General features: G+C 45.4%; 1 protein-coding gene across 1 annotated transcript in view; it reads left to right on the forward strand.

The window, feature by feature from the left end:
• The first annotated feature begins 1,000 nt into the window (after nt 1-1,000).
• Dgkg (diacylglycerol kinase gamma) overlaps nt 1,001-27,915 on the forward strand; it is a 198,541-nt gene continuing 171,626 nt past the window's right edge. Inside the window, exon 1 of the mRNA XM_059277313.1 lies at nt 1,001-1,243. The gene's annotated coding sequence lies outside the window, so the exon portion shown is untranslated. The remainder of the gene's footprint in view (nt 1,244-27,915) is intronic.

Here is a 27,915-nt window from a genome sequence, read left to right on the forward strand (position 1 = left end):
TCAGCTCCTGGTGACTCTAAATGTGGTGTGAAATGGACAGAAGTCATTCTGCTGATGTGACATGCCTGAAATAACATTCACCACTGCCGCCACCCCCCATGCAGACACCCACGTCATGGAAAGAGACAGCCCTACAAGTCCCTGGGCCCCAGACACTGCCGCCTCCTTTTCTTTATCCTCAGTCCCAGGTCGTTTTCTCTGTTTTTCTACTTTTACATTTTTCTTGTTCTCTTTTTTTCTTTGTGTGTGTGTGTGTGTGTGTGTGTGTGTGTGTGTGTGTGTGTTTTGTTTGTTTTAGAGATGCTCTATTTGTCCTGTCTGAAGACAGTCCAAGGTCACACAAAGGCAAAGGAGGATTATCACAATTCTCCATCCTGAGACCTCATCCCAGGCCATTTCTGGCTAGCTGCGTTGATCCCAACCGTTTACACATGCAGAGGAGAAATGATCACCAATCTACTGCCCCTGAGTCAGGATTGTCAGAAATGTCCTCCTGGACAGGATGGACATCAAAGACACCAAGTTCCTAGAAAACAGAGAACTTGTTGATTTATTTTTATGTTTAATTTCTTTGTCTGCTTTGATTAGAATATAGAGGTAGCCCAGACCTAGGCTTCTAGGTTAAGGAAAACAGCCAGAGGATATTGTATTTTTCAAGTAATTGTCCTCTACCTTGAAGTCAGCTGGTTTCTTGCAGCCTCCAGCACGGCATGCATCCTCGCTGACCAAAGCCCTGCCAGTCAGGAGTGCCCTGATCATGCACACACAGGTTCCCACCAAACGATCAGCACCCGTGGGTGTGTGTGCGTGTGTGGGCTCACACGTGTTTATATGTGTGCACCCGTGTGTTTGTGGGGGACGCGTGTGTCTGCGCGCGCGGGTGTGTGGCGGGGGCGGGCTCTGCGCTGGGGGGGGGGGGGGGGCAGGGCTCCGCAGCAAGAGTGGCAGCCGGACTTGCGATGCTGCGAGGGACAGGGTGCAGAGCCGCAGTGCCGTAGCGGGCAGCAGAGGCAGCCTGCCCTTCCAGCAGCGGAGCCCCTAGCGAAGGCGGAAGACCCCTGGGCCGCCAACCCTGGAAGCCGCCTGATGTCCCCGCCCCGGAGAGGGCTGCACTGCGAGGACGCCCGGGCGCCCGCTTCGGTCCCCTTCTGTCTCTGGGTTCCTCTTTCCTCCCAAGTAAGGGAATAAGCCGCTAGGAGGGAGCGCCCCCCGGCAAGCGCGCAACCAAGTGTAGCATGGTGAGGTAAGACCGCGGCCGCGAACCAGGGGTCACCAGTTGCGGGGGTGACGGGGGAGACCAGCAGCAACTTGGAAAACCGGGGCAAAGCGAGAGCGGGTCCCGCGGCTGGGAAAGGCGCTGCAGACGAGGCCCCTGCGCCCATCCTGACAGCGCCACCTGCCACAAACCCGGGCCCGAGGGGATGCGCCAGTGGACTGGGCAGGGTGGGGCCCCCTCCCTGTGCGGTGGGTCGGGACGCGAAGGTGTGCGGACGACAGGCGTCTTTGCTCAGGGCAGTTTGCTGAAGCAACTGGTCAGCTGTCTTCCTTTTTTACGTTGGCTCCAGGATATTCAGATCGCGGCACCGGGAGCAGAGGGCTTCTGGGAGCAGGGAAGGTCTTTCTGTTGCCTGGTGGCCAGAGCCTCTGGCAGTCCCGTGGGGTTCTGAGACTTTGGAACACTCTAAGTCCAAAGCCTCTTGGGTGGTGGACTTAGAGAGAAGCTGAACCGAATACAGACACCTTGACAAATAAAGCGGGGAGCATCAGGGGAACCTAAAGCGGACCTGTTTGTTTTGAGTCACAAGACCTGTCTGCGTGTTTGTATCTTATAAGGGTGCATCCAGAGTCACCTGTGGGGCTGCGGGGCGTTTGAAAACTCCACTCGACTGCCTCGCCTCACCCAGTATCTTCTGATGTCCCTTTTCTCGGGACTAGTGGACTGGAATTTGAGGAGGGGGCGGTGGACTTCTCAGAAGCCCTACAGGTGATGCTGAGGATCTGCCTCCATCCCTGCCGCCGCCGTTGCAGTGGACAGGGGAGAACCAGGCGCGCGCGAGCAGTCCTGCTGTGCACTTCAGGGTAGCGGAGAGACCCCTCCCTCCGTCTCCGGGGGCGTCAGGAGGGTCTGCTGAGGGATGAGGTGACTTGTGACAAAACCACAGTGGCGCTCTGGAGTGCTGTGTGAACCCACCGGCTCACTTGTCTGGGCTGCTAGGTTATGTGCCTGGGCCTCATTAGCATGCGATGACCTCCCTGTGGGGAGGTCGGAGGAGAGCTGTTTGTCATGCTTTTGCTTCAGGACTTTGAGGGACCCATGGTCTGGAGGTGTACAACGGTCACCTCCAAACATAATGAGGGACAGTAATCAGGCACAAGACTTTGATACCTTGGTGCCTGGGATTCAGTGTTTACACAAGGCAGCTGCTGGACCCACTTGCTGGAGAATAGGGCACCTCAGTCAGTGAAGGACTGAAGGATGTTGGCTCACAAGCGCAAACAGCAGAAACCGAATGCACACACTCACACGCACCCTTTACAACTGTACCCTTCTCGGTCTAGGGAGTGTCTCCTACCGTGGGAAGCTTCTTGCTTAAAGAGCTGTGTTTGACAGAAATTCCACTTTGAGTATAAATTGTACTCATTAAATAAAACAGCTGTAACTAAGCTCATTTCCTGTGGTGTTTCTGATCTGATCTAAGCCCCCTGATCCCCCACACACACCATCCCCTTTAACATTTAACTCCAGCATTCTAGGCATTATTGTTTCTGGGAGAGATCTGGGGGTGGGAAGGAAATGGAACACTTTCCACTTTATATGTGTGTGTGTCCATGTCCTCCCACATGTGTGTACATGTCACGTGTCTCTTTGTGTTCATGCCCCTGTGTGTATACATGTCCCATGCCTGTGTGTGTGTACATGTTCCATGTTTCTGTGTGCGTGTGTATGTGCATGTCCCATGTCTGTGTGTGTATGTATTCTATGTCTGTGCGTATATGCCCCATATCTCTGTGTGTATGTTCCATGTCTTTCTGTGTATATATGTCCCCCCTCTGTGTGTGTGTGTGTGTGTGTGTGTGGGTGGGTGTGTGTGTGTGTGTGTGGGTGGGTGGGTGTGTGTGAGGTCCTCTATCTCTTTCCATTTTATTTTTAGAGACAGGGTCTTGCTAAACCCAGAGTTCACTGATTCAACTAGACTGGCTGGCCATCACGCTTGGGGATCCTCCTGTCTCTGCCTCCTGGGGTCGGACTACAGTGGCTTTGCCCAGCTTTGTACATGGGTGTACCTGGATCAGAAGTCAGATCTCCATGCTCCTGTGGCGATCACTTTACCAGTGAGCCACCTCCCTGGCCTCCATTCACTTGCTATTTTTTATGTAGTCTTTTGTTCAGATCAGCTAAAATATGAGGGGAAATGACAAAAATCAGAGCAGCTTGAAATGTAGAGTCTCGGATCTGGGAGAAACTCCTATGATCAACTGTTCCAACTTCCCCCTGCCCACCCACCTGCCCACCCAACACCTGTAACAGCTGATGAGGCTCCCTCAAGCCCTGACCCTCCTAGAGGCTCAGTACATATGAGACTCTGTGTGAGTGTCTGCCGAGGCTGGTTCCAGCTCCTCCCCTGGAAGGGAAACAGGAAGTGCTGTTTCATTGTGGGTAACATTCCTTTATATATATATATATATATATATATATATATATATATATATATATATATATATATAGTGTTGTATTACATTATTATATACTCCTAATATAATAGTAGTTCCTGCTCATTGCAGAAAATTTGGGAAGTTGAAAGTAAAAAATTATCACCCATGAGTCCTACCACCCAGATCTCACAATTTTTAATACATTGACATATTTCTCTTCGGTCTATTTTTATGCCTTGAAATCATACACTCCATAGAGGGCTGGCATTTGTAGGTAACCTAATAAATGTACTTTGCATGGTGTTAATCATTTTATCTTCATTATGTCATTTAGTCCTAGGAAGTCCCTCTGAGATAGGTGTTATTATTATCAACCCCATTTTTCTAGGAGGGCATAGTGTACAGGTGACAGGCTCCAGTGACGGAGCCACAGTGCAAACCCAAGCTCACTGACTGCGATGTACGGTCACTGTCGCTCCTCGGCTTTTTGTTTTGTTTTTCCTTAATTGGTCTTGTAGTGAGCGGCCCTCGCCAGCATCGTTTCCCAGCTGTGTGTTATTATGCTGTTAGCTATTTAAGTTGCGTGCTCTCCTCGACAACTACAAACAGGTCTGGGCGAAATCTTTACTATGCGCATTTCCAGTTCCTTCTTTCGGGTGGATTCTCAGAAGGAGAATTACCAAGCCAAAGGGCATGACTACTTGGCGGTTCCTTATAGGTACACAAGAAGCCACGGTTGCTTATAGGTACAAAAGACTTACATTGACGTACATGTCCATTTCCCTAGAGGCAGCTCTACCAAAGTCTAAGTAGGTAACTCTTAGCTACTCAAGAATTGTTTAGAGCTTCACAGGACAAAGCCACACACATGAGCATCCCCAGCCTGATGGGAGAAGTCACACATGCCATCTAATTTAAACACTCAAATATGGATATGGGAACTGCTTTATATAAGGCTATTCTTACTTTATTGCTGTTGTTTTCTAAGACAAAGTCTCACTAATGTCGACTAAGCTAGCCTCAAACTCCCAGCAATCCTCCTGGCTCAGCCTCCAGAGTAATGAGATTACAGGCCTCTACAAGAATGCTTAGCTTTAAAACTGTACCTAGTTTTATGTGAATAACTGTGGGCTACACAATTCTTTGGGCTGGGCATCACATATTAACTTGGAGCAAATCAAACTATTGCATAAAATACATAGATGTACATAATATCCCACATCTTCACACAGTGATTACAGTAATCTTCGCCCTTACAAACATACATCGCCATCACAGCCAGGTTCAATAGGTTGCCATTAGTCACAGCTTCTTCATACTCTGGCCAGATTCACAGTGCTATTTGTTTACATCAAGTATTGGACTCCCACAGCAAAACCATCATTACTTATAAGTATCAGAGTTTGTCTGATCAAATATCAGTAACACAGCCCGGGGAAAAAAAATCCAACCACGATAACTCCAGATAAGACCATTTTTAAGAGGTTATGAACTGGTGAGGGGGCTGAGCTGGGAAGCACTCGCCATGCCCATGCCATAATGGAGACTAAGTTTAGATCACATCACCAACACAAAAAAGAAAGGGGCATGTGATATATATATCTAAAACCCCAGTGCTGGGGAAATGGAGAGAGGAGGGTCCCTGGGGCTGGTTGGCCAGCCAGCCTGGCTATATCAGTGAGCTCCAGGTTCAGTGAGAAACCATGTCTTGAAATATAGAGTAGAGGAAGTTTGAAGTAGAGAGACTTCCAACCACACACACCTATGCACACATGCACACACATATATTCACACACACACTTATGAATGTATGCACACACGCGGAAAGAGATTATCGTCAAGAAACTATCCTTGGGCCAAAGAAAAGGTGGTTGGCAAAGAAGGAACCCAATCAGACACCACCACCAGCACCACTCCACATGAGGGTAATTTTAAAAGAAAACGACTTGGCCCTGGTCATGGGTTTTCTTTAGAGCCGTGTTTGCCTCGTACCTACCTCTCCTCCCAGCAAGGCCTATGTTGTTACATGTGGGATAAACATCAGTTGAGTCTCACCATGAAATCCAACTTTTGCAAGGATCAGCTCAGATCCAGAGAGGTCCTTCTGAAAACCTCTCCCCTACTGTGCACGGAGCATAGATGTCTCAGCAGCTCAGAGCATAGACTTGCCTTGCCATAGTGAAAACACTTCTTCATACGTCCTCACTAAGCTGCAGGCTCACTGAGGGCCGAGCTATACCTAAGTTTCCGCTACATCCCCGGCACCTGAGGTTTATGCAGAGGTGACAATTCAATAGCATTGAACAGATGGATAGACAAGTAAGAATGCCCAGTGCACTGTTCGGGGTGCTTTCTACACATTTCTCCTTCATTGCGTCTGCATTCTGCTCAGGCCAGTCAGTCTCAGAAATATGATTGAGGTATATATACATAGAGTTATGTTGTCTGTTTTCACATCTCTCTCTTCCCATGCTTACTCAAATCCTCAAAATATAACACAATTAAAGTTTTAGCTCCTCGGTCACTCTGGTCATATTGCTTGTGCTTAAGCGCTTGGTGGCCATGCTGGAGAAGGTATGAAAAAGAAAATCTCCTTAACTGCAAAGAGTCCAGCATCCTCGAGTGTGAACAGGGTACCTGCATCTGTCTTGTTTTCCACCAGGTCCTCTGCACAGTGTCTGACCCAGAGGAAAAAAGAGGGGAAATCGAGGCAGGGCACTGCCTACTCCATGCCCCCTACCATACACTCTCACCCAATACTCATAGCACTACAGACCTGATATTAATAACCTCATGTCTCGGACAAGGACAGTGAATCTCAGAACGTCTGAGTGGCCTTGCCTGTGTTGGCAAAGCCGGTAGGAGAGATGGACTTCTCCACCCAGATCCATATGGTCCCCACATTCCAAAGGCTGTGCACTTAGCCTCAGCATTGATGTCCACAGTGATGGTGATGTGACTTGTCAGCCTCTCGGCTTCCTGGGAAGCAGATAAAAGGGTGAGTCTGAAGGTGTTCCAAGGGAAAACATCCATACAATTTGTAGATGTAAATGGCATTCAAGAGTGCAAAATTGTGCTCGGGGTGTGAAGGAGGCCTCGCCTTTGGATGGACTGGATAGAGAGGAAGGAGTCCACTGGCAAAGCACTCCAGCCAGCCACTATCCTCTGTGAGTCTCCCAAGAGCAGTGTGGACTCACCCAGGATCACAGGCCTCTTCGTAAGGGAGGCCTAATTACAACCCAGAGGGAAGTGAGAACCTGCCTCGATTCTTCATTTCCATTTCTGCTAAAAGCTTCCTGAGGTCTAATTAGATATTTGTGCCGTTAACACTGGTTGAGATTCCTACCCACAGAAATAACCCAACTTGACCTTAGACTGGTCCCCGAACTGCCCTGCTCCCCATGTCACCCCAGTTCTACCGTCGTGGTTCAGGTGACACCTGGAATGCGAACGCAGAGCCTTTGCGTTTATCCCATGTTGTGTCTCATTTAATCTGTCTTTCTCACTGACCTGCTACGATATTCCTAACTCTGTTGTGATCCAGTGTTTCTGCTGGCCTTTCCAGCAGGTTCCAACCACCCCAAATGTGATGTTCATGACCCCACCACCTAAGTTATCAGCACAAACAATGAGCACTACAGGATTCTGACCCACGTCTCTATTCTCCAAGGACTAGCTAGGTTATGAATTCAATAATTGAAAAACGTGTTTTTAGAAAAATTATTCAGCTTACTGTACCGTCATTTGGCCTGTATTTCCTATCTTTTCCAAGAGACTGCCAGGCAAAGCTCATCAAACACCCTGGGATGGTCCTGATTCCCTGTACTGATATTCCCTTGGTCTGCTATTCAGTACCCTTGTCAAGAAGAAACGCCCCTGCTCTAATATAAACTACTTTTGATGAGCTGTATTACCTCATTGAGATCACAACTTCAGTGCTAAAAGCTTGTTCCAAACGCTGTTTCAGAACATTTTCTGGGATTAACATCAGCCCTTTAAGATAAGAAACTTTCACCAGGGAGGTGGTGGTGCATGCCTTTAATCCCAGCACTTGGGAGGCAGAGGCAGGTGCATCTCTGTGAGTTCGAGGCCAGCCTGGTAAACAAAACAAGTTCCAGGACAGCCAGGGCTGTTCCACAGATAAACCCTGTCTCAAAAAAAAAAAAAAAAGAAACTTTCCAATAAAAGAATAGAATTGTATCTGTTCTGAAGGTGGTGGTCAGGTGGTGATGGTAGTGATGGTGGTGCTGGTGGTGGTGTTGGTGGTGGTGCTGGTGGTGGTGGTGGTACTGGTGATGATTGTGATCGTGGTGATGGCAACAATGGTGGTGGTGCTACTGGTGGTGGTGATGGCCGCCTTGCCGCATGACTCTTGATAGATTAAAGATTGTGCTCAAGTTATCTGAACTCCATGTTGCTCTAGCACCCTAGCATGCTACTCGGTCCTAGAGACATGTAGTAATGTGTGGCGTATCTAAGAGTTCCCGGTATGATTAGAAATAAGATCAGAGAAACAGCCAAGAGAGTGTCTAGTCCTAAGTCATCTCAACAAGGAGCCCAGGCCAAGAGCAGAGGCACACGCCTGATGTCCCAACTGCTTGAGAGACTGCCGCAGGGGAGTTACAAGTTCAATGCTGTGTTTAGTGACACACCACGCTAAAAGAACAAATAAGCAAACAAAACAAGATGGTTGAGCTCTCCACCTCCACACGATGAGCCTGGTCTGGAGGTCACAGCAGAGAAGAACCACCATCTCTGCCCTAACCAGGGCTTCTCCAGGGTGGGATTCCTTCTTCTCTCCTTCTCTTCCAAAGGTTGGGATTCATGTAAAAAATATCCACTTCTCCTTTAAAAATTGGCCTCTGACGTCATCGATACCCCAGTGAAAATGAAAGGTGCTTTTCCCTGATCCCAGTGTGAAAGGGGAAAGCAGAAAAAAAACAAAAACAAAAAAAACCTTGAGAATTCTTTCCTCTCCCTCCCTCCCTCCCTCCCTCCCTCCCTCCTTTCTCTTCCTTTCTTTCTTTCTTTCTTTCTTTCTTTCTTTCTTTCTTTCTTTCTTTCTGTCTGTCTGTCTTTCTCCCACAAGGGCTACATAGCCCAGAAGGCAGGCCTCAAACTCACAATCCTTCTGCCTCAGCCCCTGAAGTCCTGAGACTATAAGTCTGGTCCAAGGCAAGAAAGGAGCACAAGGGAGAAGAGGTTTATGTAAAAGATTGTCTTAATAATTAATAATAAGCATTCTTTGCACACTGAGACAGACAGCAATGTGTTTATAGCCATAACCTCTCCTGCTTCCAGTCACAGTCATGTGAGGCAGGCAGCATGGATGTCACCAGCCCATCTCACTAGTGTGATCAGCTAAAGCGGGGACTGTGAGCTATTGGCAGGGAAAACTCAATGGCCACCACACAGCTGGTCAGGCCAGCCCTGCTTTCCCAGCTGGCCATTCGAGCCTTACCCTTCTTCCTGTGTGGTCTGCATGGTGGAGGTGGCTTTCTCAGTACCTAGCAGTGTCACTGTCTACGCGGGAACTGGCTTTTCGCTTTCCTCAGGACCTGTCTGCTGTGGAAGCTCTGAGCAGCCAGGGCTCGGCAGATCACTTTGATCCTCAGGTACCAGGCGCTGAATGTTTTCATTGCCCAGTGCATTTCTGTTCCTCTCAGCTCTGGGCCGCCATAGCCCCACCTTTCATTAATTGAGTGTGTGTGTGTGTGGGGGGGATATCTCTCCATCTTCTATGAGGCCAGAGGCTCTTTCCAGAATCTTTGAGAGCCAAGGTAGCTGTTGTTATCCAGACCACCCCCATCCTAAAGTTTCACCAGCAAGGATGTCCATGAGCCCAGGACCTGACCCTAGGACACCGGTGGTAGAAGTGGAGTCTCTTTCCTTTTCTACTATCAGCACGCCTGACTGACTTCTAATGGTCCTCAGGTGGTGTTTCCTAACTACTAGGGAGCCAACAGCCCTGCGTTCCTGTAGCTGAGACAGTCCTGCTCTACCCAAGTACCGTGCTACACCGAACCCCTAAATCATGCAGGTCCCATCAAGTGCATTCCTGAAGAGACACTCAGTCATGAAAGCAAATGTGAACTGAGCACCCACTGTGAGGAAGGTCAAATGGTTCCCATCAATTGTGTGGAACAGAGCCAGAAACAGACATGCGAATCTTAGATGAGAGTCTGAGATAGATCCTCAAACCGGGTAGTAGATCAAGGGAGGCAGATAATATCTGGAGAGCTTGAAGCACAACTTTTGATGAGTGAGAGGGAACAGCACAAGGCTCAGAGGTGACTCGGTTTATATACTTCAGAGTTGCTGAAGCAAAGGCTACGACCGGACCACAGAGGGTCTTGTTTGCCACACTGAAGAGTATAGTTTTTTTTAGTACGGTGGGGAGAGGCCATGAGAAATGTTTCAGTGGGGAATGATATGGTCATATTGAAACGTTAGAGCAATCTCTTGGGCTGCAGTGTGGCAGGACGAGAAGATAGACAGCAGGGCTTCCCCCAGGAGGCTTTGAGGGGGAAATGGGTAACATGAGGGCTGAGCAGTGGTTGCGGGAAAGAAGGGAAGAGAGAACTTGTCATCAAGGGACAGGGAGCAGGGGAAACAGGAGTGGAGGGTCACTCCCAGGCTTCCGTCTCTGTGCCTGGAAGGATAATGGCTTCATGGACAAGGGGACTGCGGAACAGTAGCAGAATGTTGTGAGGATGAGTTCAGCTCAGTTAACTTGAGGTGTCAATGGGGGATATAATGGGAATGCCATTAGCCAGACTAGCCGTCTGCAGAATGAAGATCAGGAAAGGATCACATCTCAGCCTTTCGGCTGAGCTTTGCATGCCATGGAAGCTGAATGGCGAACAGCACAGAAATCTAAAACTGAGCACAAGGCTGGTAAGATGAGTGGAGGCGTGGGATAGGTAGAGTGGAAAGGTGGGGCTGCAGTGGACACACCCAAGTCACAATGTAGATATTCTCAGGTCAGGAAAGGAGGAATGGAAGGCAGATGTGGAAATATACCAAAGCCTTCCTTCTCTTTACTTGAAACAGTTCATGGCATGTTTGGGGAAAATGAAGCTTATACTGGTGAAAGTTATTCGTTATAAAAGCAGAAATATTGGTACAAAATGAGAAAAGCAGTATTTGATTTTCAAAGAGACAATGGGCAAGTACCAAGCACTCTATGCCATGAAATATCAGAAGGAACCTGGAACTTTGATGGAAGAATTTCATACTCAGGAAGATATGGAGAGGAGGGGCTCAGAAAGTTGACCACTAATACTCTATAGTGATAAAAGCTGTTCACTCAAAATGATCTGGCCAATCAAGACATTGAAAACTGAGAATGGAAAAGATGTTCTGTGAAAGGCACAAAGCCACTGTGGAGTGCCCCCTGTAGTCTTAGCACTGGCGAGGTAGAGACCAGCCTGAGCTACAAAGTAAGACTCTGCCTCAAAAAATAATTGAAAGTAAAAAAATCTGGGCAGTGGTGGCACCCACCTTTAATCCCACCTCTCAGGAGGCAGAGGCAGGTGGATCTCTGTGAGTTCAAGGCCAGCCTGGTCTACAGAGTGAATTCCAAGATAGCCAGGGCTATACAGCTATGTGAATGAAGTTTCCTTATCCTGCAAAGAGGAGGGTCCATGTTTGGACCCTCAGAATTCACTCAAAAGTCAAGCAGGCATGGCGACTACCTGTAATTCCAGAGGTTGGAAGACAGAAATGGGATCCCAAGGAAAAGTTGGCTAGTGAGGTCCAGATTCAGCAAAAGAATCTGCCCTCGATAAATAAAGTGGAGCGTTGTCCAGGAAGATGACTGAAGTCAACCTCAGGCCTCTGCACACACAGGGAAATGTGCATGCACACACACAAGTGCACACATGTGTAATACAGACACATGCAAACAATGACAACAGACCACAGAGGCGATCATGTGACCCTGTGATCCCAGCTCTGAGAAGTGAAGACAGGCAGAATCCTGGGGCTCACTGGCCATCAAGCCTAATCTTCTGGACAAGCTCCAGAGCCTGTCTCAAAAAGCAAATGGATGGCATCTGAGAAGTGACACCTAAGGTTGACTTCTGAGCTCCATACACATGTACACACAGGTGCACATGCACCTGCATACACAAGTGCCCATGCACACACGCAAACACCTATGTACACAATAAGTAAGAGAACAATGGAACAGCTCAAATATAGAAAAAATATGTATAAATGTTATTAATATGCTCATAACAATGCAACTGTGGATTTTATTCTTAATAAAGGAGACACATAACAATTTAGTTATAATCTAAGTCTAAAATCTTGGTATAAGTTCTGCCATTGTGATAAGATGGATGGAACACACCATGTGCTGTTACTCATATTTGGAACCCTCCACAATTAGTCTCATAGAAGTCAATAACAGAATGAAGTTGGGCCTGGTTGCACAGGTGTATAACTCCAGGTACTTGGGAGGCTGAGGCAGGAGGATAGAATTATAGGCTTGTCTAAATCTACAGAGTTGGGCTCACAGCCAGCCTGGACAACTTATCAAAACCTTGTCTCAAAATAGAGAAAAAAGCATCAAGAAGCCTGGGGATGTGTTCATAGTATAGAATTTGCCTAGCATGTGTGAAGCCCTGAGTTGGGGCACAGAGACCATAAACACTGAAAATAAAATTTTTTTAAAAAATGTGGTTAGCAGAGACTAGAAAGGGGCAAGATGGAGAGAAAGCTGAGGATGGCTGGTCAGTGGGCACCAAGTCACAGATAGGAACCAGTTCTGTCATGGCACCGTAGGGGACTGCATAGAGGTCATGTGGAGGACTGTATACAGGTACTGTGGGAACTATACATAGGCATTGTAGGGTACTGTGTACAGGCACTGTAAGGAAGTGTTTATAGGCACTGTAGGGTACTATAGAGGTACTGTAAGAGACTGTGGTAGTTTGAAAGAGAATGGCTCCCATAGGTTCATCTATTTGCATGCTTGGTCACCAGTTGAAGAACTGTTTGGAAGGATTAGGAGGTGTGGCCTTGTTGGAGAAGATGTGTCACTTTTGAGGTTTCAAAAGTCCATGCCAGGCCCAGTGTCTCTCTCTCTCTCTCTCTCTCTCTCTCTCTCTCTCTCTCTCTCTGCCTGCTGCCTGAGGATCAGTGTGGGGGGCCCACCCCCACCTTTCCCCCCCAGGGTACTCTTGAGGAGTGAGGGATAAGAGATTTAGACAGAAGGATAGAGGGGGAAGGAACAGATAGAAACACAGGATAGCCTCGAGAGAACCTGGATCCTAATCCACTGGCCCTTTCTGTCTCATCTAAAGGGCTTTTTAAAGGAATGCCAAGGGGTGGAGCAAAAGACCTCTCCCCAGCACAGCCAAGTGCAGACCCTTCCAAACATCCCCTTATGCAGCCCTGCTGAGTAAAGCAAGCTTAGATCTTACTAGGGAACCTCTGTGGGCTCTCACAGATCAGGAAGTAAAGCTCAGCTACTTCTCCAGCACCATACCTACCTGAGAACTACCATTTTCCCTGCCGTGATGAAATGGACTAACCTTCTGAAACTGTAAGCAAGGACCCAATTAAATACTTTCTTTTATAAGAGTTGCCATGGTCATGGTGTCTCTTCACAGTAGAACAGTGACTAAGACAGAGACTATGTATAGGGACTGTACACAGAGACTGTAAAGGAGTATATATAGGGATTGTTTGTGAGCACTATACAGTACTGTTTATAGGCGCTGTGGGGAGCTGTATATAATCTAATAGGCTCTATGTTTCAGAAAGCTGAATGTAAAAGATGTAAAAGAAAAGATTTTGAATACTTTTGCCATAAAGAAATGAGAAATGTTTGAGGAGGTAAATGCTTAAGTCTTACACAATGCATGCATGTACTGAAATACTACATACTAATATGTATAATCCTTATGTTTTTTATATCAGTTAAAACTAATTCTAAAATCCAGGCTACCTAATAAAGGAACTAAATTTCTCATTTTGTAATTTTTTTTATTGTTGAGATAGAGATATAGGCATAAATATATTTTAAATAGGAGTAGATCAATATAAAACTAAATATCCTGTGTTTAATCTCAAAATTAGAAGGCAGAGCTGGAATCTTACAGCCAAGATTAAAAACTAAATAAGGAAATAGAAAGGAGACATAAAAATAGAAAGTATAAGAGAAGATGATAGAAATGAGGTCAAACATACACATTATCACGTGAAGTATGAATGGTTTAATTGTTTCTATTAAAAGACAAAGAGCTATAGTTTAGAGTATACCCCAATTCTAAATACATGATGTTTTACACAGAATGGAACAGAACAGGGAAAGGAGAGAAAAGAACACAGGTATACCAAGAAAATACATAAAAGAAGAAAGAAAGAAGGATGATATTAATATTAAGCAATGTATAATTTATATGGAAAACCTTAAATGTGGCTAAAATTGTTTATCAGAAATATCATATTCATGAGTATCTTTATAGCATGGCAAATATTAAAATATATTAAATAATTTGGCCAAATATAGTTGGAAAGGGACGTCTTAACATTCCTATGTCAGTTTTCAACAAATTGAGTGATCAAAAGTAAATAACCACATAAAGAATTTTAAGGATCTAGGTAACCTGATAAGATGGATGCACATGGGATTTACATTAAAATAAACATTTATATCTATTAAAATGGTTATGACATGTTAAGATACTTTTACCTCCTCATAGGGAAGAGCAAGCATTCTGGAAAGCAGAGTCTTCCTGGGAGAGGAAAATAACACAGAAATGCAGTACTCCAGGATGATGTGCTCCTGGACCTCAGCGTGGGGATGGGCCTTGCACACTTCATCCCCACCCCTGACTTGGCACACAGAGGGAAGGAGTCCCAACACTCGTTATCTGTCAAGAGCACCTCCTTCAAGAACGATTAAAAGTAAGACACAGGAGCTAAGGAAAACACAAAATGAGAGAATAGCACAGGGTATGCAAATGAGCTACTCCAGCTGGGCCTCACGGAACAGCTTTACAGACTGGAATCCTAACTGGGGGGAGGGGGCGGGCGGGGCAAGACCAACAGGAAGAGATGAAAATGCAGCCTGATGTTCAGAGATGTGGATGCAATTGGGAAGGACGCCAAGAAAGGTAGAGAATACCTGAAGACTGCCTGTTTGGGAAGTATCTATAAAGAAAGGGTGGGCGGTCACTACAGAAGCCAGCTTAAAATGTGCACAGATCACAACTGCAATACGGCCTTAAAACTGTGAGCTAAAGAAAATGCATGCATGGTAACAAAAAATTCTGAAGCAGCAAACATGAGCATATAACATTTTAAGGTTTTGAAGTGTTTGTTTCTGCTGTGCTGAGGATCAAAGTCAGGGCTTTGCACATGACCTCTGTCATGCTGTCTGTCATAGATTCCTCTGAGCTTAGCCTCTCACCTGTACTAAAGCCGGAAGCCTCTGGGTCAGGAGGAAAGGGTCGGGGTTATGAAAACGAAATGTTCTGAATCCCTGGCTTCAGTTATGAGTCATTTTATTCTTGACACTTAGTATAGAAAATAATAGCTGTAAAATGTATTTTAATATTGAAGTACAGTTATTTGTGTACTGGGGTGGGCATATGCCACAGTGTGCACATGGAGATCAGAAGACAACTTGTGAGAGACTCTCTGCTTCCGGCATGTGGATCCCAGAGATGGAACTCGGGTTGTCAGGCTTAGGAGCAAGAGCCCCTCACTGTCTGTGAGAGCCTGTGGTAGGACTTTCCCCACTAATTAATTTTCCAAATCAAAGGGTCTATGAAAGCACACTCGAGCGTATAAAGAAAATAAGAGAAATTGAAAGGAAGCATTCAAAATAATAATGGGGCCGGGCGGTGGTGGCGCACGCCTTTAATCCCAGCACTCGGGAGGCAGAGCCAGGCGGATCTCTGTGAGTTCGAGGCCAGCCTGGGCTACCAAGTGAGTTCCAGGAAAGGCGCAAAGCTACACAGAGAAACCCTGTCTCGAAAAACCAAAAAAAAAAAAAAAAAAGAAAAAAATTAACATCATGTCCACGGTATTTATATATAATTTTGTGGAATTTATCTTCTTCCCAGCTGAATATTAAATTAAGATTACATTTTCTCAACTTTAGTCCTCTGGATTTTTTTTCTTATTGTTTTGCAAAATGGTCTACACTGTTGAGCAGCCAGGCCTGCAGGTCACCTTCATGGCAAGCAGTAGACCACACCAGTTTTATAAATTTTTTTGCTCTAAAATTAACCAGCCAACTTCCTAAGTTTTCCCCAATATTTACCCTGGGGTGGTGTTTTTAGTCATTACTGTTAGGTCATTTTATGCTATGTTTTATGACATAACTTTCAGATATAAGTTTGTGTCACCCGCCTATGTAGTTCTTGGTTTTCACCTTCTTTTTTCAGAAATGAAGTCACAGGCTAGTCCTGTGATTTGTTTTCATAAAGGACTATTTCTTATCCCTCCGCATTGGAAAGAGTCTAATGCTTCCCTATTTTGAAGAACTTCATTCTGATTCCCAGGATCTTACAGTCAATACATCTTTGTATCAACAACAAAAAGCCTCCCTGGATCTAGAGTTCTGCTATCTATTAGAACGGCCTCTTTTCCAGGCCATCCTGATCTGAGCGGAGTGGATTCTTTCTCCTCAACTGTTTACACTCTTTCCTAGTACTTTCTCACCTGATGGTCCCTCTTAGCCTTCTGTTGTCCACATCGAGAGAGGCATGACAGGGTGTATGAGATGCCTGCCTTCTGGCAGAATGAGGCTTCTGTTGACGTTGACTTCACCACCCTAACTTCCCATGTCCCAGAAGAGTCGTGGTGAGGAAAACACCCCGCAGTTCCTCCTTGTGGCAGTGTGGACTGTAGAAGACGCTCAATGTGGTGTCACCCATGTTCCTCAACTCATTCTGCTCACTCACGAGATGCCCTCAGGAGTTCCACCCTTGGGTTCAACCACAAACTAATTTGGGTCCAAAACTGTGTTGCCATGTAGACAAATGAATAGTCCCTAGTGTTCTTTGTAACTATGCAGACATTGTGTGTGTGTGTGTGTGTGTGTGTGTGTGTGTGTGTGTGTGTGAGAGAGAGAGAGAGAGAGAGAGAGAGAGAGAGAGAGAGAGAGAGAGAGAGACTCACTAGCCATCTCCCATTCCCATCTCGTTTGTTTAACCAGTACTTCTAAACAATGGGCAGATTCACCGTCCTCCAGCTCTCTGATGCCTTCCTCATCAGCCTCTAGACAAAATACAGTCCATGCCCATGCAAGCCCTTCCTGCAATATCCAATTCAACTCACATGTCCAGCAAGTGGTAAGTGACAGTCGAGGACCACCAGCCCAATAGCAGCGTGACTTGCCACCTGGTCCCAGAACCCCAAGCATCAGCAGAAAGAATGGATGAAAAGGCCATTCTGTTTTCACACCCTTCAGTGTCTCTGGATGGCGAGAGCCTTGAACACCTGAAAAGGGAACCAGATACAAACTGACAGTCAACTTGGTTCTTGAGTTAGAAAATAATTGAAACTAATGGCTTCTGTGAAGGGCTCCTATGCAGAGCAGTTATGAGGACCAGAAGCTAATGCCAGCCAGCTAGGGAGCCCCAAAGGAGAAGGCACCATCACAGGAACAGAGTGGAGAAAAGAGAGGAAGCTGAGGTATACTATGACACAAACTGGGAGAAGTGGTTTCTGAGTCGCTCTTGAGATTTTGGAAGGAGGGGCTCTACCAAGTCTAGTGGATGTGGAGAGTGACATTGCCGTTGAAAAAGTCCTTTCATTGTGGAGGAAATGTGGGAGGAGGGTAGGTCTGAGAATGGATTGACTTAGGTTTAAAAGTCACAGCTGGTAAATGGCTGGAGGAATGAATAAACGAACCTGATTCCATCAGCCACAGGGTGTCTTTCTGACCAACTCAAGTCAGCATGTGATTTCACATTCTGATCAAAACAATGTCAGTCAATCAAATAAAATTATTTTTTCCCTTTCTTCTTCTCGTGTGGGGCTGGTTTCTGTTGGCTATTTTTGCCTAGTTCAAAGTGACTTGCCCACAAAGACCAGTCCCTGCAGCTGGGTGGCAATTCATTACATGCTTTCAGCCAGATGACTCACTCTGTTCATCTCTCAAACCTCCACTGCCCTCCTCCAGGCCCCACTCCTAAGCTGTGAGCCGGGGCTGCCACTAAATCCACCATCCTCTCTACTTTATTCATGGGTTGCTCATAAGCATGTAGGGGAAATTTATACTTTTTACAGCTTTATCGCTCACATCTTGTTTTTTCATTTATTTTACATACAGACCACAGTTTCCCCTCCCTCCTCTCCTCCTGTTCTCTCCCCCCACCTCTCTTCTACCCATCCCCCACCTCTGTCTTCATTCAGAAAGAGGAAGGTTTCCCACGGGAGTCAACAAAGCATGGCACATCAAGTTGTATCTCTCACATCTTGTACTTGAAAGCATCATTTCTTTCCCATGCTTTCCCTTAGGCTGAAATCTACTGTTGTACATTTATGAGGGCACTCATGGCATCAGGGAATCTTGCCTGTTTCCCTGGATCCGATAATGAAGGGAAGACAGTTGCCATCCACTGGCCGGTGTACCAGGCAAGGGCTTGAAAATCTCTGTTGTGGAATATTAGCTTAAGATGTGTTACATTTGTTTACGCTGTGGAATATTTGTTTAATGATGCAAAGATGTGTTGCCTTCTTTTACGTTGCATTTGTTTAACTCTGTGAAGCTGTGTTACTGTGCCTGTCTAAAACACCTGATTGGTCTAATAAAGAGCTGAACAGCCAATAGCAAGGCAGGAGAGGGATAGGTGGAGCTGGCAGGCAGAGAGAATAAATGGAAGGAGAAGCAGAGAAGAGGGAGGAGCGAGGAGGGAGGAGGGAGGAGGGAGGAGGGAGGAGGGAGGAGGGAGGAGCGAGGAGCGAGGAGCGAGGAGTGAGAACAGGAGGAGAGGAGGACGCTAGGGTCCAGCCATCCAGCCACAGAATAAGAAGGAAAGAGAGGTATATAGAATAGAGAAAGATAAAAGCCCACAGGCAAAAGGTAGATGAGATCATTTAAGTTAAGAAAAGCTGGCTAGAAACAAGCCAAGCTAAGGCCAGGCATTCATAAGTAAGAACAAGTCTCCATGTATTTATTTGGGAGCTGGGTGGTGGGCCCCCAAAGAGCAAAGAGAAAAAAAAGTCCAACTACAAATCTCTAATATATATACATTTGTGTGTGTGAGCACAGGTGTACACATGCCACAGTGTGGAGGTCAAAGGGCTACCTCAGGTGTATCTCCCTTTCCATGTTGTTTGAGGCAGGCTCTCTTGGTGTTCACAACTGTGTATTCCTGTCTATTTGGTCCACAAGCTTCCAGGGAGTCTCCTGTCTCCGCTCCCATCTCTCCATGAGAGTGCTGGAATTATAACTGTGTGCTGCGGGGTTTACATAGGTTCTGGGGACTGAAACTCATGTCCATACGCTTATGGAGCAAGTCTTACCCACTGGGCCATCCGCTCACCTGCCTTTGTTTTTGTTAGCCCGACAGTGTTAGGTAACAGATACTCTCCCCATGCTTCCCGATGAGGAAACATAGGTTTAAGAGATTGAGACACTGACTCATCCTTGTTGGCCTCAGAGCTACGTTCTTTCCTGTTTCCTGACAGATACTGACTTCCAGTTGTAGCACAATGTTGGTTCATTGATCACCACATCAGAACCAGTACAAGAGGGCAGCTGAATACAACCTTTTGTAGCTCAGGTTCCAGCGTGCACGCCATCCATGCTGGACAGCCCCCCCACCCCACCCCCGCAAAGAAAACCCAGGCACACTTCAATAAATAGGGTTCGTTCATTTGGAACATTCAGGAGAAATGATGCAACATTGCATTACTAATTAGTTTGAACTGGGGACTCCATTAGCTTCATTTTAACTGAAGTTGAAAGTATAAGAAAAACATAAACTCTTCTTCAATTAATTTCAATTTAAGAGATTTGCAGGGGTTTTGGTTTTTGTTTTTGTTTTATTTTAAAGAAATATTTATAGGATGCTTGTAGCCTTGAATGAATGTCTTAGGAAACATGGAGGCCAAAACTTCCCACCCACCTGTATTTTTGGTGTTTCATTATTTACTTTTATTTTTGTATGTTTTTATTAGAATACAATTCCATCACTTTCCCCCTTCCTATTTCTCCCTCCATCCTTTCCCCTACCTTGAATTACTGAAGATAATTCTCCCCGGGTCCCACCCCTTGACAGAGAACTACGGGTGACAAATGACAGCAAAGAGAGGGAGAATTAGCCTCTCCCAAGGCGAGCGCCCCCCCCATTCGTTTCCCAATCCCTTTGCACACCCCACCCTCCTTCCTCTGAGCCCTTTGCACACACTGTGGAAGCACCGTGGCGTCCTCAACTGACTGTGCATCCACTGGAGACCGAGGTCCTTCTTGACTCATCCTTGCAGCCCACGGTTCCATGCACAAGCACCCTTGCTGTGATACACACTGTGTTAACCAAACTTTACGGGAAAGAAAAGGATAAACAGAGGACAGAATTGGATCTAAAGTGGAGGAAAGAAGTTCTCTGTGGTGCACAAAATAATACCCTAGTGTAGAAAAGCAGAAGGAGCAAACAATCCATTTATTTAACTAGAGTGTGCATTCTTGCATGGTCCACAAGCAATATACACATTCACAAATAATACTCATCAATTACAAAAGTCATAATACACATTGTTCATATGTAACTCCACACATAATACATATACTTATGTCAGTACTCCTATGTACATGCAGTAATTGTTCAGCCTTCAAGTGAATATTCTACATTTTCTCTAGAATTTTCCGTGTCATTAAAAGCAGTCCTATAAAATGGCACAGCGTATCCTCTCATAATCCACGACAGCTCCTGGGTTTCTCTTTAGGTCTCTTGCTCCACTGCTGACCTTGCTGGTCAAGTGAGGCCTTGGCCAGTCATCACTCTCCCCTGGTCTTTCTCTCCCATACTCAGCTAGGCCTGTGGGATTTGTTGATGACACTGTTTTGTTTTGTTTTAATTAAACAACAACAACAACAACAAAAAGGAGCCTTGGGTTTTATTTACTTCCCAATTATTTTGTTTTGTATTTCTTTTTATTTTAAGATTTATTTATTTTTATTTTATGTGCATTGGTGTTTTGCTCGTATGTATGTCTGTGTGAGGGTACCAGATCCCCTGGAACCAGAGTTACAGACAGTTGTGAGCTGCCATGTGGATGCTGGAAATTGAAACCCAGGTCCTCTGGAAGAGCAGCCAATGAGCCATCTCTCCGTCCGATTTATAGCAGCCTTCTTTAGTTTATTTAGATTACTTTTGCATTTCTTTTCCAATTGTACAAGTTGGAAGCCTGATTCATTTGTGTTTGTGGGGGACTGTTTCAATGGACGGGTGGTTGGGTAGATGATGGGGGGTTGCTTAGGTGGTTGGATGGGTGGGTGGATGATAGGGTGATTAATTTTGACCTACGGTGTTTTCTAGAAAATTTGTTCAAGGCTCCAAGTCTCCTTTAAGCATCGCTGTAAATAAATTGTACATCTTCTAAATCAATAATACTTCCAAATTTTTGTTTTCTTTTTAAGCAAGAACTTCCTTAAGAATGTGTGGAGGTCTTTCTTAGTTTCCATATTGCTTCCATGAGACTGATACTCAAATCCTCAAGTGGAGGCTGCCAGACAAAAAGAATACTAGTTCACTGAGGGATGCTCTTGGGTGGGCCGGGAAGAGAGTTGTCAGTAAAATACTTGCTGCATAAGCATGGGGACATGAGTTTGGATTCCATCACTCACATGAAGCAAACAAAGAAAAAACCCTGCCATCCCAGCCCTCAGGAAGTGGAGACAGGAAAATCTACGGGGCTTGCTGGCCACACCCCCCCAGCTGAATTGTTGAGCTCCAGATTGCGTGAGACACCTGGTCTCAAAAATCAAGCGGAGAATGATTGAGGAATCCCTTGATGTTGACCTCTAGTCTTCATACACATGCACGCGCACACACACACACACACACACACACACACACACACACACACACACACACACACACACGGTATTACCCCCTGTGAAAGAGAAAGGGCTGGATTTAGCTGGATGGTCCTGTGTTGTTATTGCCAGTTGAGAAGAGGAAGCCAGACTCCCATACCACACAGCTTTATATCAGTCTGCAAATGACGCGAGCAGCCCAGGAGGGGGGGTGGTCCGAGAGGGGGCGTGGTCTTGGACTAGGAAGCCCCTTCTCAGTTGAAGCAATTGCTGAAAAGAGCAGACAGAAAACCGGCTACCAGAGGCTCCCCGGAGCAAAGTGGGGAGCAGATCCTTCGGGTCAGAACAGTTCGTCACCTACTGAGACGGTTTATGGTTTAAGACTTTAACTAGCTTTTGGTTGTTGGCTTGTAATTTATAAAAGGCATTTTCCTCCGTGCGTCTTACAAAATTTTAAAAGCATGCATTTTTTTTTTTTTTTTTTTTTTTTTTTTTTTTTTTTTTTTTTTTTTTTTTTTAGCGATGTCAGGGTATTTAACTTTTACATATTTAACAAAATGTACTTAGCAAACTGAGATGGCATGCTTGCAGTTGTTGGAATTTTTGCTACTGTAAATAACGCTGCTGCAAATATCCTTGGCTTGAAACCTTGCCGTGGTTCTGCTGTTCCATGTGGCCTGTATGCTTTAAGATAAGCCCACAGAGCTAAATTTGGTGAAAATTCATCTTTGGGGCTATATGTTTGCGCTATTTGGGAAATTTACCTCCACATCAGCAGCAGTAGAGCTGTAGTTTCTTGCTTTCTTGCCAACAAAAGTATTACCTGTTTTTAAATGGTTAACAATTGGATAAGTGGAATAGTACCTTGTCCAGTCTCTGTTTAATGAATATAAAAATGAATGGGATTCTCAACCTAAGTCGGTGGCATCATCAGCACCATGTCTAACATTCTAGATGGAGAGTGAAATTACTGTTGAAGGATATTTTAAGCATTATTTATTTCACTCTTTGCCGTTATCAAACGAGGAACTTGAAACCTAGGGGATGGAAGTAACTAACTGCTTAACTCCACTCTAGAGATTGAATCCCAGAATTTAAGATTAGGCCCCAAAGTGCCAGGACACATTACAGCAGCCTCTCTAGTTTGCTGGGAGGTGAATGTGCTCTTCCTTCCCTCTTGAATCTGTGGTTTTGAATGGGGGATTTGTGAATCATCTGAGAAATGGGTTTTTTTTTATTTTGTACTTTATTCTAATGGCAATATTTAAAATTCTTATGCATATGTTTGCGTTTTCTTGATGGTCATCTCCTGTCAAGCACTGTCATGTGACATCAGTGACCCTATTATCTTCTTGTATGACATAGTGGCAAAGAACAGCCTCCAGCATCCGATCACATGGATCCATCAGTTAACAGCTGCATGACCTAAAGCGTGATTTAACATCTGTGCTGTAGTTTTGCTCTCTTTTCATTTGTTTATTTTTGGTTTTGTTTTTAGAGATAAGGTCTCGTTGTTTAACCCAGGCTAGCCTGGAGATCACTATGGAGCCTAAGCTGGCCTTGAACATAATTTCCCTGACTCAGCTTTCCAAATGCTGGGATTATATGATGACACCAGTATGGTGGGCCTCAGTTTTCCCATCTTTAAAATAAGCATCCTTGTGTCTCTCTCAGAGGGTGTTGTCATGGCACTCAACCAAATGCAATATGCAAACTGTTTAGGACAGTCTGGCACACAAGAAAGGTATTTGCTCATACTGGATTCTAGGTACCTTTAAGTGCCTAGACCAATGGTTCTCAACCTTCCTAATGCTGTGACCCTTCAAAATAATTCCTCATGTTGTGGTGGCCTCAACCATAAAATTATTTTGTTGTGAGCTAGAGAGATGGTTCAGAGATTAAGAGCACTGACTGCTCTTCCAGAGGACCCAGGTTCAATTCCCAGCATCCACATGGCAGCTCACACCTGTCTATAACTCCAGTTCCAAAGGACCCAGCACCCTCACACAGACATACATGTAGGCAAAAACACCAATGCACATATAAAATAAAAATAAATTAATTAAAAAATTATTTCGTTGCTACTTCATAGCTATAATTTTGCTACTGTTATGAGTCATAGTATAAATATTCAATATGCGGGATATCTGACATGCAACCCCAAAGGGGTCATGACCCATGGGTTGAGAACTACTTGTCTGGACTGGGCTATACAAGAACATGTCTGAGGTAGGAGTAAGGTGAATGAATGCACGCCTGAGTTTTCTTGTCCATGGTGCTGAATCATCACTGCATGAGTGTTCATTAGAACATTGTTGGTTCTACCAAGTCGCTGGGAGAAGAAACGCCTCTCCTTCTGTAAACTAAATCTTGGGCTTCTGGGGTGTGCCAGAAGATCCACTGCCAGGCTGTGCACAGTCTAAGGAAACCGTTCATAGCCTTTCCAGATCTGAGAACCAGTACAGATGCTGGGGGATACAAGCTGCTTCATGTCCAGGCGGAAGTGGGTTTGAACAACAGCATAGCCGCCTACAAGGTAAAGTGTCTCATAATACCTGAGAAGACTGTCTGGAGAATCACATTACTACGGATCTGGTAGACTAGATAAATGGTTGCTATTGGTGTGAAGAATTGAACACAGAGGAGGAAAGGAAGAGGAAGGTAGACTACAGAAAGTCAGGAAGGCAGAGGGGAGATGGGGGAGAACACAAGGGGTCCACAAACTGAAGAGTGATGATGGACCACCTGCAACTCCCCCTGTGCTGAGGAGCTCATGTAGCCTCGAAGACTGTTCCAGATGTGAATGCTGCCACTCCAGTGTGATCGCTGCTGAAACCCAGACACACACACACATCGTATTGCTACCACCACGCTACTGGCTGCTTTTTACAACCCAGTCTCCTTTTCTACCTACTCAAGCCTCATGCTTTAGGCCCAGAGCTTTTCTGGTGTTTCTTCCTGAACAGTTCTGTTTCTCGTGTGTGTGAATGAACGGCCAGCGTTGATGGAGCTGTCATTCTTCTGGCCTTCTGGGGACTTTCTGTTTGTTTCTTGTCCATTTAGTTGGTAGTAAGAAATTGTTATCATCTATTCTATGCCTTTCCTAGATGACATATTTGTCACAAAGTGTCACAGAAGGGGTATTAAAAAACAAATGTAGAATAGGAGAAAAAGGAAATTTCTACAGGGAACACAAGTCATAGCTAGAATTTTGGAAGCATGACACAGTGACAGGTTTCTGGGCGTCTAGAAAGCCCTGGATTCCAGTAATGTTTTCCTCCTTCAAGAAAGTGTGATTGACCTGGGAGACCCAGACTCTGTCTGCCCAGGGGCCTTGTGAGAAGCACTAGCTCCAGGCATTCCGGCTTTCCCTTTCAGCCCTGTTCCTTGCATCAATAGAAAGCCGTGCTTACAGACGGGCATGTTGCTGAGACACGCTGAACTTCTCAAGGCCTTTAAGTTCCAATAATTCTCTTTTCCAATGTGTTTCCAGGCAGTGCTGTTGCTGCGGGTGTGGGAACCACACTTTAGGAACCATTAATGCCAAACTTGCTTTGACAAGCAGAAGCTTTGTGAAAATGATGCTCAGAGCAGCCATGTAAAGCACACATCAGTATTATTGTTGTGTCTATCTTGAAATCACAAATAACTTGTTTCAAATCACACAGTTGTAAGCCAAGATTTGGTTTCTGATGTCTCCAGCTCCAAGGTCAGACTTAGGCTTGATGCGTTGGACATGAGTCTCCCTTGACACCAGGTATGACTCTAAAGAACTTTTCTGACGTGCCAACTTCCTGAAGGAGGCTTCTATTCATGATCCTTTCCCAGCAGCCCTCAGCCCTAGAGTCTGGAATAAGACCTTCCCACTGTTCTTGACAACCATTCTTCATCACTGTACTACAGGGTCCTGCATCAGGCTTTTTCTTTTGGGGTCACCAACCAGCTCCCAAATCATAGCACAGAGACTTATTATTAGTTTTGAATGCTCAGCCTTAGCTTAGCTCTTTTCTGGCTGGTTCTTTTAACTTAAGTTAACCTGTTTCTCTTTATCTACCTTTTGCCTCCAGGCTTTTTACCTTTCCTACTTCTGTATATCTTACTTTCACTGCTTCTCATGCCTGGCTGGTGGCAGCTGCTTGGAATCTTGACCTGGGTGTCTCCCTCATTCTCTCCTCCTCCTCCTCCTCTTTTTCTCCTCTCCAGCCTAGATTTCTCCTCCTATTCATTCTCTCTCCCTGCCAGCCCTGCCTATCCTTTCTCCTGCCTAGCTATTGGCCATTCAGCTCTTTATTAGACTATCAGGTGCCTTAGGCAGGCAAAGTGAAACAAATGCAATACATCTTTTCATAATTAAACAAATGCAGCATAGCCAAAAGTAACACACCTTCACATAAAGTAACATTCCTCAGCATAAACAAATGTAACATATCTTTGCCCAGTTAAAATAATATTCCACAACAGGGCCCCATGCATTGAAGCTGAGTGAACACCCCCCTAGGGTTCTCCACCAGGGCAAGAACAAGGGGTTGTTGGCATCTCATGATTCACCCACAAACCTCCTGCATATATTGCATTCTACTCCACTTTTGTGTTCACGTGTGATGCAGTTTTTCTCCTTTACTAATAGCAGACCTCGGGGAGCTGTAGTTTTGCCTCTGGTCTGTCTTACCATTTGGGGATGAGGTTGCTGGATCTCTGAACATGGCTTTGTCAACAGCCTCAGCACGGTGCACAGAGCCAGCTGCTTACGTACTCACCCAGAGGTGTGAAGGGGAGATGGTGAGCCTTGAAACCAAACAGACTGAGGTTCAAAACCAGTCCTGTCACTTACTAGTGGGGGAACTCTGAGCCTGTCCCTACAGCATTCAAAACAGGCATAAAAATAGCTTCCTTGCAGGGCTTGGTGAATATTACAGACAAGGAGAAAGGCAGCGGATGTGTGGTAGGCTGTTAACGGGGCTTGCTGCTATTATCATTTGTTGTTTCAATGATTTATTAGACAGGTGCACAAATAAATTAATTAATGACAAGCCCTTAAGCTGTGATGCCTCTGGGCTACACACACTCCCATTGGCAAACCCTGGAGTAGCAGTCTCAACTCACCCCCCCACAAAGAAAAACCCCAAAATTGTCCTGGGTACCAGCCCACCCCTAGACTCCCACCCTGTACCTGGGCAACTTGGTTCAGGCTGACAGGTTCCTGCTCCCATAGACTGGAGATGCCCACATTTACTCTGATGCCACAAATGCAGTACCTGCCCCTCAAATGGAAGAAGTCCACTCTGGATTTTTGTGAATAACATATAATTCCAAAACTTTTATTTTGTGTGTGTGTGTGTGTGTGTGTGTGTGTGTGTGTGTGTGTGTGTGTTTGGGGGGGGGGGCTCCATGCTGGTGCTATACTAAATGAATTCTTAGATATTATTCATATTTGTTATTCATGAACTCAAATTAGCTCATTACTGAGTTCCCTGGTGGCTCTAATTCAATTATCCCTGAAGTCAAGCTACCTCTCAAGGCTCCAGAGCTTCTGCCCCCACACTGACAGATGCCTAGAACCCTGTGACCTGGGGAAGACTACACTGGGATCATTTCAGGGTCGGTTCTGTTTTGAGTTGTTTGTGGTTTTCAGCTCTTCTTGTGGCTGCTTTGAAATTAGGAATTACAGCTCATTTGACTTCCTAGCTATCATTCAGTCAGTGAAGGCTATTCCGTTAACCCTACTGCAAGTAGTGATATTTGCATCACAGCTATTTTTAGCCTATAATTTTCCAGTTACTAGGTTTTAAGACACGAACAAGTTGCAGTTTGAGATCAATAATGCAAATTCATGCCAGGAAGATACATGTCAAATTTGCTCCCGGAAGTGCTTGTAGAACTGTTCGGTTATGTGACTGTGTAACTAACTACCCCAAAACTTAGAGGCCCGACAATCACTTCATTAATCTGCATAATCATATGCACTGGGGATGCAGACAAGGTTTAGCAGGAACGGGTTGTCTTTGCTCCATGGGGTTCTTGCTAAGGCTATGAAATCCAGGGTGGCTTCTTGCCTGGCATGCTCATGGCTAACGCGGCTTTTGTGACTCAGTGAATTGTTTGACTTGGGGTCTTCAGGTTTCATCATCATTCTGGGTTCCTTGGTTCTCTGTATGCTGGTAAGCCTCACTCTGTCGCTGTGGTCTTCCCATGTGGTCTCTATGAGGTATCTCCAGCCCTATGTGGCTGAACGTCTTACAAGGCAGTTTGGC

Source organism: Peromyscus eremicus, chromosome 12 (assembly GCF_949786415.1).
Source record: "Peromyscus eremicus chromosome 12, PerEre_H2_v1, whole genome shotgun sequence".
NCBI lineage: Eukaryota > Metazoa > Chordata > Mammalia > Rodentia > Cricetidae > Peromyscus > Peromyscus eremicus.